Source organism: Podarcis vaucheri, assembly GCF_965113315.1.
Source record: "Podarcis vaucheri genome assembly, chromosome: 7".
Classification (NCBI taxonomy): domain Eukaryota; kingdom Metazoa; phylum Chordata; class Lepidosauria; order Squamata; family Lacertidae; genus Podarcis; species Podarcis vaucheri.
The window spans coordinates 44,641,073-44,658,924 of NC_138765.1; the positions used below are offsets into that span (position 1 = coordinate 44,641,073).

The following is a 17,852-nucleotide window of genomic DNA, read 5'->3' on the forward strand; positions in this document are numbered from 1 at the left end:
ATAGAGCTAGTTTTTATTTTTTTATTATGTTTCACACAGGGTAGGAGAAGGTGAAGAGCTCATCAAGCTATGTGGGGAAAGAGATACAGCCCAGTGGTGTAAAGCATTTGCTTTGCATGCAGAAGATCCTAGGTTCAATCCCTGGCATCTCCAGGTAGGACTGGGAGAGACTCCTGCCTGAAACCCTGGAGAGCCACTGCCAGTCTGTGTAGACAGTACTGAGTTAGATGGACCAATGGTCAGACTCAATATAAACAATGAGAGTCCCTAGAAACTAAAGCATAAATAATTACAAGACCTGGAACAGGAAAAGGCTATATAGAGTAAACTACATCAGTGAAGATACAGAAAGACAAAAAACCAACAAGTATGAATATATAAATATAATTTAATAAATGATAATACTGTTCAGGGGTTATTGCCTTTGTTATGTATTTTTGTGATTTTATATTGTAAACCACATTCAGATGAAGGGCAGTGTAGAAATTTGACTATTATTAATAGTAAAGATGATGCCAAACCCTGAAGATGGCGCACTGGTAGGCAAAAATGAGCTGTAATCGCTCAGTCTTTTTAAATTCAGTCTGTTTTATCAACTGTCTTTTGAGAGAGTGATAACATTCAACTCCTGGCTCTTCTGGTGCTTTTCTGGCCAATAAAGTGGTTTCCCCACCCCTTTGCCGTTGCATTTGCCATGATAAATTCTTTAGCCAAGATGAGCCATCAAGCATTTCACTCAAATATGTTAAGGTACATACACTTCTCACAAGGAAAAACAGGATGACCCTAACTCTAACCCTGTTCCCCTCCCACCCGGGAGAAGCGTATGTACAATATTTGAGTGAAATATTTGATGGTTCATCTTGACTAAAGATTTTTGATTGTAGACTCAAACCTTAATCTGTTCATTGATTTTTCTTCTTTCCCCGTCACAGTCCAAGAACCATTTCAGGTATAGCAAGAAAGGAAAGTGTAACTATCAAGAAAATGAATACCCCTTGCTCTTCAGCACACAATAAAGTTAAGTGTTTTTGACTTCTTGAATAATATATCGAATCTTTTTATTACTTTGGAAAAATCTAAATGTTACTTTCCAAAGAACAAAGCACAACATTAGCATTTTAATACACAGTGATGCATTTTTTCCCAGGGGTTTACAGAGCCTTGCCTTATGCAACTGAATCTTCGCTCAGCCTTATGATAAATTTCAAACAGGAGGCGGTAAACTGCATAATTCAGATTAATGCCTCACTCGCATTCAGATTTTTTCCAGCACTTCACTGGAGAATGTTAAGATAATAGAATCATAGAGCTGTAGAGTTGGAGTCATCTAGTCCAACCCCCTGCAATGCAGGAATCCCATCCACAGCCGGCCCTGGGTGGGCTCGAACCGCCAACCTTCCAGTTAACAGCCAGACACACTGACCCATTGCACCAATAGAATGGTCTAGGACAGAGGTGAGGAACCTTTTTCAGCCCAAGGGCCTCATTCTTCTATGCACATACTTCTATGCACATACTTTTGGGAGGCTACATGCCAGTGACTTGGCCGGGAAAGAGCAATGAATTTAAATACAAACTTTTGCACAGTAGTCAAGTTTCTACACACACTCAAATATCCCTCTCCATGATCCAGGCAAGAGGTGTCATCAGAGTTCAAGGATACATATCAGCCAGACAAAAACACTCAAGGGAGGTGTGAAACTACTAGTGAGGGGTGTAGCCTGAGGAGAGGGGCTGTGGCCCTATTAGTTTTCTGGTTTACATGCATAATTGTTTTTGCTTGCAACCTAGAAAAGCCATTTCTGGTTCAGGGATGAAACGTCACTGAAGCTAAGCAGGTCTGGTCTGGACATTGCCTGGATGGAAGACTACCTAGAAACTCAATGACTGCGTTCAGATGTAACATCAAACCATAGTTTAGCATTCAAAGAAGTAGCCCAGCCTTTTCCTAGGCTCATGTGCTTCCCCCCTCCTCTTTCTGGCTCTCTTGCAAGGAGGAGATCTAAAGCTTATGCTTCTGGTTTAGATTGACCACAGTTTAGCGTGTTGTTCAGAGCCTAAACTGTGGTTAATCTTAACTATGGCTGGTGTAAACAAGCCAACTTCAGAAATTATGGCTTGAAGTTGGCTTGTTTCCACTAGTCATAGTTAAGATTAACTTGTTTGTTCAGGTTTGGATGACATGACAAGCTACAGTCAATCAAACATGGAAGACGAAGCGCCTATACTTCTCCTTGCAGCCACACTGGAGGAAAAGGTAGTAAAAGCCACCCCCAGAAGTGTCTTGCTGGGTGTGGCAAAGCTGCTATGCCAGGTCCCCAGCTGGTGGGTCCCTGTTGCCTCCTGGGAGGAGGAGAGTCAGTAAGGGGGTTAGCATGGATCAGGCATACTTGCACAAGCACTGGATTGCCTCTGCTGGTATGTTTCCATCCCCCAACTACCCCACTGCCTCACCCCTCTTCCACCTGGTAAACAGCAGTGACCAACCTGCTGGGCAGTGAATGTAGTTCTCCATTTAGCAAGCTGCTTCTGGCCACCTCTAGTAGTCTTATTTGATAAAAGCAGTATATGAATGTAACAAATAAAATCCCGAGACCATAGGGGCAGAATCCAGTCAAAATGAAGGTCTTTGGAAGTTCCAGCTGAGATCAGTGCTTAATGTTGGCTGAATCAGAACCTCGATGTCATTGATATGCAAGCTACTATCAAACCTTGTATGGAAGAGCTGTAAACAAGATGTACGTTTCTTTTACCTCTTTTGAAGCCCTGTAGGATAACAGCAGTGAAGCTCTCAGGACCCAGGCAGCCGCTGGATAAGTCAAACAGTATTTTAAATACCAGAACACGGAGCTTTTCAGGAAGAGATGACAGAAGCATATGTTAGGGGGTGCCCTGGGACTTCCATAAAACATCAATGAACACCGGGTTTGAATATATTTTGTACTGCTCATTTTATTGACAGGCTGTCATAACCAAGCAAGAGAAAAACATAAAACCATAAACCACAACAGCAAACCGAAATAAATTGCTGCCAGGCTACTAGGTCAATACTAGTCTCGCAGTGTTCGGCTAATACACACACTTGGCTCTTATAATGATGGAGAAGGGTACTCTAATTCAGAGTGGTGGCTTGGTGGGGTGGGAACTGATTCACACAGGCAACATATCCTACTTGTGAATAGCCACAGTCTATGTATCCCTGGGTGCAATTGCATAGGCAAACTTTAATGGGGCTATATCCAGGTAGCATGTCGATCACGTGCAAACACCTGTACACGTGTCACAAAAGGACACGTGATCTCCAAGATCTTGGGCCTTGTAGTGTACCATGGGGACTTTGCCTTGCAGACCACTTATGGGGAATGGTAGCAGAGCACAAATTTTGCCCAGCCGTGGTGCAAAATCAAGGTCTGATTTTATTACAGAACTGAAAAATGATCAGAATGTTTAAATATGCATGGAAAGGCTATTCTGGCATCACCCTGCCTGGACCAGTTGTATGGGGAAGGAGGGAGACAGAGAAGAAAAGGCAGAGCTAGAGGGAACTACTTTTGCTGTATATGGGGTGAGGACATAAAAAGAGCCCTCTTGGATGAGACCAAAGACCCATCTAGTCCAGTATCCTGCTCTTGTTGTGGCTGCTCACAAGCAGGATATGAGAACAATGGCCTCCCCACTTGTGATTTCTGGAAACTGGTATCCAAAGACATACCGCCTCCAGTAGTGGAGATAGAAGACAGCAATCATGACTGATAGCCCTATCTTCCCTCATGAATTGGCCTAACCCTCTTTTAAAGACATCCAAGTTGGTGGCCATCAGTACATCTTGTGGGAACGAATTCCACAGTGTGCTGCATGAAGAAGTGCTTTATTTTGTCTGTCACGAATCTTCCAGTATCCGGCTTCATTGGGTGTTGCCAAGTCCTTGGTATTGTGAGAGAGGGAAATGTCTCCCTATCTGCTTTCTCCATGCCGTGCTTAATTTTGTGCCGCTCTCTCGCGTCTCCCTTACTCGCTTTGTTTCTCAGATTAAGAGCCCCAAAGGTTGTAACCTTTCCTCACAAGGGACCTGCTCCAATCCCTTGATCATTTTGGTTGCCCTTTTCTGAATCCTTTCCAGCTCTGCAGATAAGGGAAAGAGGAGGTGGGCTAGAGATCTGGCAGGCTTCTGTGGTGAGGTTCGTTTGACAACAATGGGAAATTGAGTCTTCAGGGTCGTTGGCCCAGTCCTGTGGGACACCCTGCCAATCGCGATTTAGCGGGCGCCTTCTGTGCCAATGTTTAAATGCCCACTGAAAACTTTTCTTTTCTGCCAGGTGTAGGCAGGCAATTAAGAGTACATCCAACACAATGGGGTGTGTGGGTATGTCTGTTTTCAATTTCTTTTTGCTTTTAACTAGTTTTTAACTTTCTGTGATTTATTGTTTGGTTTTATGTTTTTATATTGTTGTAAACCACTGTGGTATGTCTTTATGCTGCAGTAGTATATAAATATTTTTATAAATAAATAAAACAAATAAGCCTAGTTGCAATGAGGACAATGAGGGATGAAAACTGTGTGAGTGTCTGGAGGCAGTTGGAGGATGGATGGCAGCTTACAGATTGAGGTTGAATCCTGACAGGACAGAAGTATTGTTTTGGGGGGACAGGGGGCGGGCTGGTGTGGAGGACTCCCTGGTCCTGAATGGGGTAACTGTGCCCCTGAAGGACCAGGAGCACAGCCTGAGAGTCATTTTGGACTCACAGCTTTCCATGGAGCTGCAGGTCAATTCTGTGTCCAGGGCAGCTGTATGCCAGCTCCCTCTGGTATGCAGGCTGGGACCTTACCTGCCCGCGGTCTCTCTCGCCAGAGTGGTGCATGCTCTGGTTATCTCCTGCTTGGACTACTGCAATGCACTCTATATGGGGCTAATCCAGAATGTGGCAGCTAGACTGGTGACTGGGAGTGGCCAAGATCATATAACTCTGGTCCTGAAAGACCTACATTGGCTCCCAGTATGTTTCCGAGCACAATTCAAAGTGTTGGTGCTGACCTTTAAAGCCCTAAACGGCCTCAGCCCAGTATACCTGAAGGAGCATCTCCACCCCCATTGTTCAGCCTGGACTCTTAGGTCCAGCTCCGAGGGCCTTCTGGCAGTTCCCTCATTGCAAGAAGCGAAGTTACAGGGAGGGCCTTCTCGGCATCCCTGTGGAATGCTCTCCCATCAGATGTCAAGGAAATAAACAACTGTCTGATTTTTAGAAGACATCTGAAGGCAGCCCTATACAGGGAAGTTTTTAAAGTTTAATGTTTTATCACATTTTTAATATTCTGTTGGAAGCCACCTAGAGTGGCTGGGGAAACCCAGCCAGATGGGTGGGGTATAAATAAATTATTATTATTAAAACATTGCAGGTTTCAGCTAAACGAGGGCAGAGCAGAGAGTGAGATGAGAGAAATGAGAGACAAGGAGTCCAAATGGCTCCTCAAGACACATGGACATGACACATGGACAAGCCAGCACATGCAATCCCAGACTCCATTCAAACCCCAATTCCATAGGTGGCGAACACTTGGCTCTCCAAATATTGTTGGACTACAGCTCCCATCATCCCTGAGCATTGGCTATGATGACTGGAGCTGATAGGAACTGGAGTCCAACAATGTCTAGAAGGCCACTGGTTCTCCACTCTTCATTTATATGCTTTTATGAATGCTTTTATGGGTATTTTGCTGTTACATTTGTGCCATTAGCACCTATTGGCTAGGGAAGGAAGGAAAGCTAAGAATAAAATCTGGAAAAGGCAATTAAAACATAAAACAAAATTTTGCAGGTGACTGCAGAAGTAGAAGGAATTCTTAGTATGAACAATACTACTTTCTCCCACAGAAAATGTACCCAATGTACCTGCACAACACGAGGAGAATTTAGCTGTGTTTCTTTGGTTAATCATTATCCCATTGAGTAATTTGATTTTAATTGATGTCTAGCTCATGAATAAATCTATTCATTCTCTTTAACAAAGAATTCACACAGGTGGATTTCTGCTCTCCCCCTGCTAGAGAGCAATCCAACACTGATGGTCTCAACAGATAGACTAAGTCTGGCAGCTGATGGGAACTGTATATGCCAATAAGTAAGGTAAATATTAGCATACTTGATAAACTCACTGTGGCCAAGATCCAAAGGAGGACTGTGCAGCAGGTGCAGGAGAGAAACTGCATGCATCTTGAGTAAACGGACCAAGTGAAGGGACATGGGATGGAGGAGAAATTGAAGTCATCTTGTATTATTATTATTATTATTATTATTATTATTATTATTATTATTTAAATTTATATACCACCCTTTATCAAAAGAGCTCAGGGAGGTTCACAGACTAAACAATGTAAAGAAATGTATGTATATAAAGAAACACGAGCCTACCCTAATTTGCACTTTCCAAAAGAGGACATAAGCCAAAACTGAAACACAACTATCCTTTGAGAACTGCATTACAAAACTTGGAGCAGTGCAAATTTTGAAGGATGGCTGTGTTTTGGATTTCACACTGTTTTGGAAAGCGCAGTTTAGGCAGGCTTGCCCTTAAATGTGAACGGAATCAAATTTCTCCCCCATCCCTAAGGGATGCTTGGATTTCCTCTCCTGTTGTCATGCTAGGATTGGGTAAGAATCTGTCCCCAAGCCTCAGAATGGAGAGAGCCATCAAGAAGCAATGCCTCCTCCGTGAAGACCACTATATTGAATCAGCATATTAGTGTAATTCTGCGTGATGGGCAGAATGCATATGTTTTACTGCAGTAAGTCTCCTGCAAGTGCCAATTTTATCAGTAAAGATATGGAGTATTCCCCCCACATACATACGCACAGATAAAGTTAGACAATTTTGAATAGATTTCTTCCCTTTCTGTTATCTGAACATTGTTGTCATGATACCATACAGCGCCTGTTCATTCTAAACTCTGCTAGAGGGCAAAAAAAATATTTATGGCATACTTTAAATAAAACATATTATGTGTTCGTACGAACATATGTATCATTGTCCCTCTAGCTGAAGCAGATATAATTTCTGACAAGGTGTGCATGCAGCCTCATGCAGAATTCATGACTTCGTGTTGCATAAGAATGCAGGCGCTCCTTTTGAAACACTTTTCTAGCACAATAAATACTCATTTTCTAAACCAAAAATGGGTGGGTGGGTGGGGGTGGGATTCTTCTTGATTGTTTTGGGCAAATGCTATGGAAGTGAGGAGTCTTTCTTTCCTTTCCTTTTTCTTTTAAAAAGCATTATATGGGATTGAGATGGAGAACCTTGTCCAACCAGGTTTCCCATCAAATTCAGCTGAATGTCTCAGTGCAAATATGACATGAATTTTCTCTCAGGCTACTGGCAGTCCAGGTCAATAAATACGTGTCTTGAGTTATGGGTAGTTGAGCATTTTCCTAGGAAGAAAAAAAAGTAGTATCCATATTAATGTCCCAATGTCAGTTAACTCCTAGAAAGACAGCAGTCCAGTTGAATTACCTTGGGAAAAGCAACTTTACAACGGGGTAAGTTTTCCATTACTATTTCTGTGCTATGTGCAAAGCAAGGCATGAAATGTACGCTGCCCATTGAGATATCTGGTTGGCCAACGGATGCTAGACTAAATGGGTCTTTGGCCTGAGCCAGCAGGAATCTTTATATATTTTAATATATCCTCCATAGTAAGCTGAACTTGCCCATTCTGCCCATATTTATGTCTGTAGAGCATGAGACCTGAAAGAAGCACATTTCACTCATGCTCTGCCACTTTTTCTGATGAACACCGAAGACATGCCTGTGGTGGCACAATCTGAAGGGTGAGTATTAAACTCATTCAGACTGTAATCCAAATCTCTGGCTGGCAGCATGGGAGTGGTGTAGCAGGGTGGATTTAGGGCTGTGAGATAGATGCACTGAGTGCTGAGCCTGGTAAGTGAGGCAATGGGCTTTGGGAAAGAGGTGTGAGGCTCTGACAGGGTCCTCAAGTCCTCCTGTCTCCTTCCCAAAGCCTAGTTAGCACTTAGCTGGCTTGGGGGAGGAGGAGGGAGGAATCTAGGACCCCGTCAGAGCCTCACGCCACCTTCCCATAGCTAGGCATGTGCTTACTGGGCTCCCTCCCCATTCAGTGCCCATTGTGGGGGAACCAGTCACATTGCCCTAAAACTGCCTCTCTGACTGTCTCCCAGCAATGCAATTATCTGCAAGGGATTTCCCCAAAGCGTGGTTAATGTTGCCAGTCTTCATGCTATGTTTGCAGAGCACAACACTATTTAACCCTACTTGACTTAGCTACTTATTTGTCTGTTTTTCTCAGAATCCAGTCACTCATATCTCAAGGTGCTTCTCTGTGCTGGGCAGATCAGAGATGGGGATGACTGTGTAACAACCTGTTCTCTACAATAACTGATAAAGAGGTTTTGCTCTATAGCAACTGATAAAGAGGTTTTGCACCCCGCTGGCTAGTGATAACATGTGGAAGGCTGGCGTAGATCTAATTGTTTTACAGGTTAGATCTATAAGCTCCCTACAGAGCTCCCTGTGGACTGAGAAGTGCAGTCATATGGAAGTGGTGTTGATCTCATCTTATGGCTTAGACGCTTGGAAACATCTCGGCTTTTTTTTTTTAACATTCATATCATACCACAAACAATGTTTTCTTAGAAATTGTGATATAAGCCTCAGCAATAAATCAGTTAATGGTTTCCTTGAAATGCAGGAAGAAAACAGGCAATCAGCTGACCCATCAGCGAACTCTGTTATGCAATGTGTTCTACACTTTCCATTTTGATAACCAGTTATTACAAAGTGGGGGAAGTGGACTAGAATAACTAATGCAAAATATGATAGCCTAGAGACTTTCCAGGGATTTTTTTTCTTTCATTATTTTTTTTTTAAATGTTGCCAGTCCATATGGATTTGTCAAATAGACTGAAGATTCTTGTGCAGTTTCCTCAAAGATAGTGGCTTTAAAAAGAACTCAGGGGGTTGTATCCAATTCTAGTAAACTCATAGAAGCTAATAGACAAAACTTTCAAAGGTAAGGACTTGTGTTGGATACAGCTCAGGAAAGCCAAGCAGGCATTTTAGCACTATACAGGGAAGCAGGCTTAATTTTAAATGACGTAAGGCATTGTCAGGGCTGTTCCACTTCAGATTGCCACTGAGGACTCACAGGATGGGATGTTCCTTCGTGCAAAAATGTTTCCTACACATAGAAAACTATGGTGTCGAGTAGATGGTGAGCCAGGAGCTGGGGACCAGGAGCTCTGGGGCAATTGAGAAGTGAGGAGCAAAGGGCAAACAATGAGGCAGGGCTGAGGAATTAGCCAAAAGTCAGGACCAAAGAGCAAGTCAGAACCAGAGGACAAATTAGGAGACAGGAAACCAAAATACGATGGTAAAGGTAAAGGACCCCTGACAGTTAAGTCCAGTCGCAGATGACTCTGGGGTGGTGGTGCTCATCTCGCTTTACAGGCCGAAGGAACTGGCGGGTCATGTGGCTAGCATGACTGAGCTGCTTCTGATGCAATGGAACACCAAAACCAGAGCAGCGCAAGGAAACGCCATTTACCTTCCCACCAGAGCGGTACCTATTTATCTACTTGCACTTTTGGGCATGCTTTCCAATTGCTAGGTTGGCAGGAGCTAGGACTGAGCAATGGGAGCTCACCCCGTTGCGGGGATTCGAACCACCAACCTTCTGATCGGCAAGCCCAAGAGGCTCGGTGGTTTAGACCGCAGTGCCACATGCGTCCCTTAAACACATTAAAACATATTAAAACGATATTTAAACAGTCTAAAACAAAACCACAGTTACAAGAATGGGGTTGGTCCCCAAAACATACACTTCTGGTGTCAAATGTCAAGAACAGCTCCAAGAAGGCAGACAGTCATGTCTAATTGGGACCACAGTGTGGATGGATAGGGTTAGCTATTTAAGTTTTAAAAACTTAACATGGTTATTGCAGTCACATCATTAAGGTCACATATAGCATCTCTCTGTGGGGTGTATGGGGTGTTAGGGAGGGATAGTACCTCTGGTGAGGGACACACCATGCTCCTTCTGGGACAGTTTGTCCACCTTTGGTCCCCATTCTGCACTCAGCTTTCACTTGTGGCTCCTAGAAGCTGTCAGCATGCAACAGTGGCCACACCTTGGGAAGAGCTTCAACTGGCCGGCTAAACCAGGTGAGGGTAGCCGATGAGTCTCAAATCCTCTGTTAATGAGGGACTTTCCCTGCAGGTGAAGACTAGTGGATTGGATGAGACCAAGAGTGGGTCCAATGGTCAAGAAGGCAATTTCTGCCCATGCTGTGAAGTGAGGGACAGAAGGGGCTCATCAACTGGGGAAGATAGTCCATCTAGGAGAAGCAAAACTCTTATTCTAAAGCTCTGCTGCCTAGCAGGGTATCTTTGGGAGAAGAAAAGGCTAAGGACTAAACCCTACACAAATCCAGAGTGGTGTCCCTATGGCGGTTCAATGGCGCCTTTCACACCTCCTTCCGACAACTTTTGCAGCCAAGCTGGTCCCAGACATATTGCTCTCCTTTCCTTTGGACCACATCACTTAAGCCAAGAGGGAATCTTGGCATCTGGGTGGCCCAAGACACTGCCCAGGCTTGCCCCCTGGGGCGGTCACTTCGGTGCTGCGAACACAGTGGTTCCACACCTGGAGGCACACTTCATTGTCTCTCAAGACAGATGGATGCCAACAGCAACAAATGTCTCTGTCTCTGTGTTGTTACTACCTGTGCAATATCCCATTTGGTTACACAGACACAAGTGTGTCGGCCAAGCAACCATCCCCCCTTCCCATCACAGGAAATCTGTACAGAGGACTCAGGTGCATGCAGCTGGTGAAGGATGCACACCTGCATCCATATTGCAATGCTCTCCCAGAGCTATTGAACTGCAGAGAAGCACTTTTTGATGTCCACAGGGACGTGTGTCTCCATCTGGGGGCTACCAGACTTTCACCAGCTAGTTACGCATGGTGAAAACTTAGCCAGGGCTATTACTATTGCCCAGAAGGTGGGGTTTAGCTACTGTGATAGACCTGGCTCCGTTCCTGTATCATTAAGCAAGCACGCACGCACGCACGCACACACACACACACTGCACAGTATTTCATAATAAATATGTGTCTCTTTTATTAGCATAACTGGCTCTTTGATTTGTTTCAGGTTTTATGATGTTTAGACAAACGGATTTGGACAGTTAAAATTCCACTTAGGCTTGATGCATTGTATCTGCCTGACACACAATAACATTGATTTATAAGATGCAATGAATCTCTAATTAGATTTTGGCAGGATAGTCGCAGTCAGAAAAGTTCCTCTAAGTGCTCCATTGGAAGGTGTAATGAAGGCCATCTTTTAATTAACCAGTTCCCCTCCAAAGGACTATAAACATAACACCCCTTTGCCTCTGCCCTTTGACCTGTGTCACATCAGCCTTCTCAAACACACTCTTCCAGCGTGTGATTTATAGGGTATATTTAAAGAGTGATCATTACTACAACATGTGGTGGATACCAGATCTCAGCAACACATCAGCAACCCCCTTTTTGGGTTAGTAAACGAATGAAGCAAAGCTTCAGGTTGAAAAATGAGTTTATGATTACACAACAGTCTTAAGTGTTCTGTAAATTTCAACTTTTATGACCGCCTATTGTAAAAGCAGAATAAAAGGGACCATTAAATAAATAGGAAGAACTTATTTTCAATCAAGTTTAAGTGAAAGACTTGGAGAGAGATTCAACCCAGAGGTATGGCTCCACTTTTGTGATAAATGGGTACAACTTCACTTTATGTTCTTGGGAGATCATTGGAACTGGGTACCTCAGAGTCCGGCCCTTTTTCATTTCTGTAGAGCTGGGGTGGCTAGATGGCAGATTGTTATGCTTGATACTGAGCAATCCTTGACTTTGACTAAGCACTGAACCCCCTAATGTTTCTAGTGATAAGGTACGCACTCTGGCAATGGTTTTTCATTGTGTGGTTAAAACATACCTAATTGTGAAGGCAATGATTCCTGAGGAATGATTTTTAGTAATACCTCTACAGACAATTCTTGATATTTGTGGTATTTTGGGGTTTGGTTTTTTTGAAGTATTTTATTCTTATTTTCATTTATGAATCAATTCCTAGGGGACACCTAGGATCATTCAGTTTGTAACTTAAAGGTCATTTCTGTTATTCATAAGGTCCACTGATCCAAAAGGAGGATGGTTGGGAATGTTGCTTAGCAGCCAGGCAAAGTGGCATTATCTACTGAGGTAGCATATGGTCTGATTGGCTGAGTAGTTCTGAGGGAAATTTTTCCTGTGTATGTTTGGTTGACTGTATCCCTGCTATGTTGAAAGCCTGTCCTAAGAAAGACAAAACCTATTTGTTCCTTTCTCAGATTATACACTGTTTTTGTTCAGTTTGCTGAGTAGAGTGTTATCAAGACTTTTCTCTCTGGACTCTGCATTCTTTAAGTAACTATGCTAACATGAAGCATCTTAAAGCCATTTCATATTTTTCACTGTTCTATTGTATTTATTTTGTGCTGTAAACCAAATTATTGTGTTTTTTAATGAAAAATGGTATACAGTGGTACCTTGGGTTACAGACGCTTGAGGTTACAGACTCCGCTAACCCAGAAATAGTACCTTGGGTTAAGAACTTTGCTTCAGAATGAGAACAGATATCACATTGCGGCAGCAGGAGGCCCCATTAGCTAAAGTGGTACCTCAGGTTAAGAACAGTTTCAAATTTAGAATGGACCTCCGGAACAAATTAAGTTCTTAACCCAAGGTACCACTGTATATAAATGTTTAAATAAATAAATAAATAAATAACATTTTGATTGTCAACATTGGCTCTAGTCAGGGATAGGCTTGAATGATTTGTTCCTACGAACTCTTACTCAGCTTCAGTGTCCAGGACATCTGTCTGTGAAATAATTATCATGTCATTGTTATGTGAGCTATTTTCATCTTAGAGGCTTGTTGTTGACTCAACTATCTGCACAGGCTGATAGTTTGAGATGATTAACTGATGTCATGGATGGTGTGTTTTGTCCCTGCTAAGGGAATAGCGAGTGGGACTGACATTTAAATGGCTTTTCTTTAAACATTACAGCAGTGAGAACAGTAAACTGAAAGCAGATGCAAATTCTAGTCCAGAAAAGTCTTTAGAAGCAAAAATTTTTTTTTATTCTGCACTTCAAAAAACAAAACAAAAATGAAGACACAATATTGACCACTCCCCAGGAAAAGCTGAGGAAAAACTACAGAGATAAAGAGTCATAGCTTTGAGCTTCAAGATCATTTAATAGGAATGCCTATAAATTTCTCTCGGTTGTTGCCTGGAAGCTTTGGTTCCAATTTATGCTTCTTTTACAGATGTAATCACAGTATTATAGAGTTGGAAGGGACCCCAAGGGTCATCTAGTTCAACCTCCTGCAAGGCAGGAATCACAGCTAAGGAATCCCTGACATTTAGCTATCCAATCCCAGTTTAAAAACCTCCAGTGAAGGAGAGTTCACCACAGGGAGGGGCACATCAGTATATTTCCAGTCAGTGTAATCTTCATATGTGTTCGCCCACGACTCAGGTCCATCCCGTTTCAGCAGTAACCTGCCATTTCAAAAACAAAACAAACAAAACAAAACACCACCACCTGCATGAAGGTTTGCTGTTCCCTTTCTCAAAATATGTGTTTCTAACAATGCTTGGAAAGTTCATTTAAAAATAGATTTCAGTAGGACTTACTCCTGTGGTGACGTACATAGGATTGCAGTCTTAGGGTCTTTACCATCCTTGAATGATGTAACAAATCTTAATGATTATTTCATCCTCACAGCAACAGAGGCAATGCTAACTATGCCCATTTATGGGTGTAAATCCACAAAACACCAAGAGTTAATGTTGTTGGCTTATGCATTAACCAAAACTCAGCTCACACCCTGAGCAAACTTTGGCTGCAAGGTTTTCTTCAAATAGGCAAGAAGCGAACTTAGTTCCAAGACAATCTTAAACATGACACATCTGTTGCTTTTGGGTCATGGTGGGGTGGCAGCTCCTTCTACAGCCAATGGTGTAATGGAATTGTTAGTTGCTTAGGAATGCCTGCTGACCTCATTTGATGGCCTCTTCTCCCCTGACTGCCCATATTCCATTCTTTCCTTCCATCCGATTCACTTCTTCCATTGGGTGAATTTCCTTCCCTGTCTTTACTGGTGGGGTAAAGCTGCAGTCAAGAGGAAGGGTCAAAGGACATGCATTACCCATGCTTTGAGTAACACCCCCCTTGATTATTGCAATGAGTGTACATGAGTTAGTTTATGACACTTCATTTGGTTAAGAATATGGCAGACAAATTACTAGCTGAGACTTGATTAAATATGTATTTTTTTGGGGGGGGGCAGGAGGGAAGTGCAGTGGGTTGTATTCATCTAAGTCCTACACAGAGCAGACCTGTTGAAATTAAGAGGCCATCTGCCTGTGGTGGAAAGGGTAAGAAGCAAAAAGTAGGTGGAACAACAAATGCAAGTTTTCCCTTGTATGTGACAGGTTAGTTTCTACGCATACTAACATCTCTCCCCCCCCCCTTTCATCCAGGCAAGCAAGAGGCACTCTCAAAGGACACATTTCAGCTAGGTATCCTCTCAGGATACAGAGCAGTTCCAGTAAGGGGTGTGCTCTGAAGAGAGCTCAAAGGGCCAGATAGAGAAGCCACATTCAGCACTGGGGTTGAGATTCACCATTCCCAATTTTAAGTGTAGCATTGGTAGGTGGGAGAGGGTAGCTGAATCCTTCTGCTTCTCCTTCCATCCTTTCCCAAACAGCTTCTTTGCCATTTGGTCACTTATAATTATGAAACCCCACCAAGAGAAGAATGGCAAATAGTTTAGGGGTGTGAGGAGGAGTTCACAGCCACAGGTGTGGGGAAAGTTGAGCCCCCCCCCTTTCTATCAATGCTCTGATTTAAAGCCTTTTCCCTCCACTTTTTGCAGTGATATAATTCCAACACAAAAAGCTATGGTTGGACCATAAAGAAGGCTGATCGCCGAAGAATTGATGCTTTTGAATTATGGTGCTGGAGGAGACTCTTGAGAGTCCCACGGACTGCAAGAAGATCAAACCTCTCCATTCTGAAGGAAATCAGCCCTGAGTGCTCACTGGAAGGACAGATCCTGAAGCTGAGACTCCAATACTTTGGCCACCTCATGAGAAGAGAAGACTCCCTGGAAAAGACCCTGATGTTGGGAAAGATGGAGGGCACAAGGAGAAGGGGACGACAGAGATGGTTGGATAGTGTTCTCGAAGCTACCAGCATGAGTTTGACTAAACTGCGGGAGGCAGTGGAAGACAGAAGTGCCTGGCGTGCTCTGGTCCATGGGGTCACGAAGAGTCGGACACGACTAAACGACTAAACAACAATAACAATTCCAACACACTGATCTACTGCCATCATATCAAATTTCTGTGCCATGGAATGCTTGAAAACTTACTTTGGAGTCAATGTGTACAGGACTAGTCTTCACACCCTGCCTCCCTACTGTACAACTATAAGGTACCAAGTTCACTTAACAGTTATGAGTTTTATTGGAGACTTGCAAAAGGCCTATCAAGTCTGATGGGAAGGAGAAGAGAGGAAAGTAACCATCTTCCAGCCTTCTTGTATGTATGCATGTGTGTGTGTGTGTGTGTGTGTGTGTGTTTGTGTACATATATAGGTTCATCTAATACCATCCTTTTAATGCCAAGTGAAAAACTAGGCCTTCTCAATAATTCATGGAACACAGGAATCTATTATATACAGAATCAGACCACTGGTCCATTTAGCTCAGTACTGTCTGCACCAGGGGTAGTCAACCTTTTTACACCTACCACCCACTAATGCATCTTTCTTGATGGTAAAATTTCCTTACCACCCACCAGTGCTTGATGAAAGGAGGATTCAGCTTGTGCCGTAGAACCCCCTACAGCCCACCTAGAATCTTGAAACGCCCACTAGTGGGTGATAGGGACCAGGTTGACAACCCCTGGTCCACACCAGGTGTCGGCAAGGTTTACCTCACCTGGGCCGGTTCACTCCTGCGGAGATCGCTCCGTGGGCTGCACAGACGCGGTTCCCACTCCGTGCAGTGCTGGTTTAGAGCTGTGCGTGGGGACTCGCCAAGCAGGTGGCTTGGTTTGGGGGCGTCTTGTGGGCCATTTAAATGACCCCTATGGGGCGCTTGTGGCCCATGGGCCGCAGGTTGCTGACTCCTGGTCTATACTGACTAAGAGGGTTATACGTAGGAGCCTTTTCCAGCCCTATCCAGATATGATGGGATTAAGATAGATGGACTAATAGTTTGACTCAGTATAAGGCAGCTTCCTATGTTCCTATGAGTAGAATGAATAGAATATAGTAATATGATAATAATAATAATAATAATAATAATAATAATAATAATAATAATAATTTATTTGTACTCTGCCCATCTGGCTGGGTTTCCCCAGCCACTCTGTACGGATTCCAACAAAGATTAAAAATATATTAAAATGTCACACATTAAAAACTTCTCTAAACAGGGCTGCCATCAGATGTCTTCTGAATGTCTTTGACATCCCATATCTGATGGGAGGGCATTCCACAGGGCGGGTGCCACAACCGAGAAGGCCCTCTGCCTGGTTCCCTGTAACCTCACTTCTCACAGTGAGGGAACCGCCAGAAGGCCCTCGGTGCTGGACCTCAGTGTCTGGGCAGAACGATGGGGGTGGAGACGCTCCTTCAGGTATACAGGACCGAGGCCGTTTAGGGCTTTAAAGGTCAGCACCAGCACCTTGAATTGTGCTCGGAAGCTTACTGGGAGCCAATGAAGATCTTTCAGGACTGCTGTTATGCGGACTCAGCGGCCACTCCCAGTCACCAGTGTAGCTACCGCATTCTGGATTAAAGGCAGTTTCCGGGTCACCTTCAAAGGTAGCCCCACGCAGAGTGCATTGCAGTAGTCCAAGCAGGAGATAATTAGAGCATGCACCACTCTGGCGAGACAGTACATGGGCAGGTAGGGTTTCTGGTAGACAACTGCCCTGGATACAGAACTGACCTGCACCTCTCTTATAAAAGAGAGATATAAATAAATAACATGGAGTTTTCAGAAATATCAAAACAAGACTTGCTTATATATTTTTTGATACCCATTGGCTTCAATGTTTGATTGAGCTGGGGTTTTTTTTGCTTTTGTTTCATTTTTTATTTCTCAGGGAAACTTGAGACAACTCACTTGTATCACGTTGGAATGCTGAAATAAATTGAGATGCTAATGTTCTGTCTCAGAATTGCAGCAGTCAATAGAAAAGAGCCACCAGGTACAAACAAAGGAGAGAAGAGCCAAGTTGTCAGCAGTGCGAGAGAACTTTGTACTTCTGGCTATCTTTTAACAGATTCCAGTTGTGTCCACATATGGAATATTCTGCAGGACATTTAAATCAAACTGTTATATGTACTTGTGTGCCTTGTTTCTTTTTCTTTCCCTGCCTCCTTCCCCCTCCACGTCTTAGAGCTGAACTTGATGCTGGTTTTATTGGTCATGTGTTTTATGTGTTGGGGGGTGGCAATAAAACTCTCTCAAATAAAAAGGCAAGTCTTTGGGCATCCAGAGAGCTCGCGGGGCAATTGAAGCCAAATGTTTGGATCTCAGGAAACTCTCCAAGGCTGGCTATTTACAGTGTCAGCTTGCACGTAGAGTACAGAGTTTAATTTTATATCGGGAACTTCGCTTCTTTTTTTTCTTCCTAAGATGTTTGCCATTTCAGCTCTATGCACAATCAGCTGAATCAGTTAGAAATGAAATCCCTCTT

At 43.4% G+C, this 17,852-nt stretch overlaps 1 long non-coding RNA gene across 1 annotated transcript; it reads left to right on the forward strand.

The window, feature by feature from the left end:
- The first annotated feature begins 5,960 nt into the window (after positions 1-5,960).
- LOC309537512 lies at positions 5,961-17,602 on the forward strand. The gene is made up of 4 exons (XR_014221940.1): positions 5,961-6,125; positions 7,734-7,826; positions 15,014-15,573; positions 17,256-17,602. It is a non-coding gene; the product is annotated as an uncharacterized lncRNA (long non-coding RNA).
- Positions 17,603-17,852: the final 250 nt, after the last annotated feature.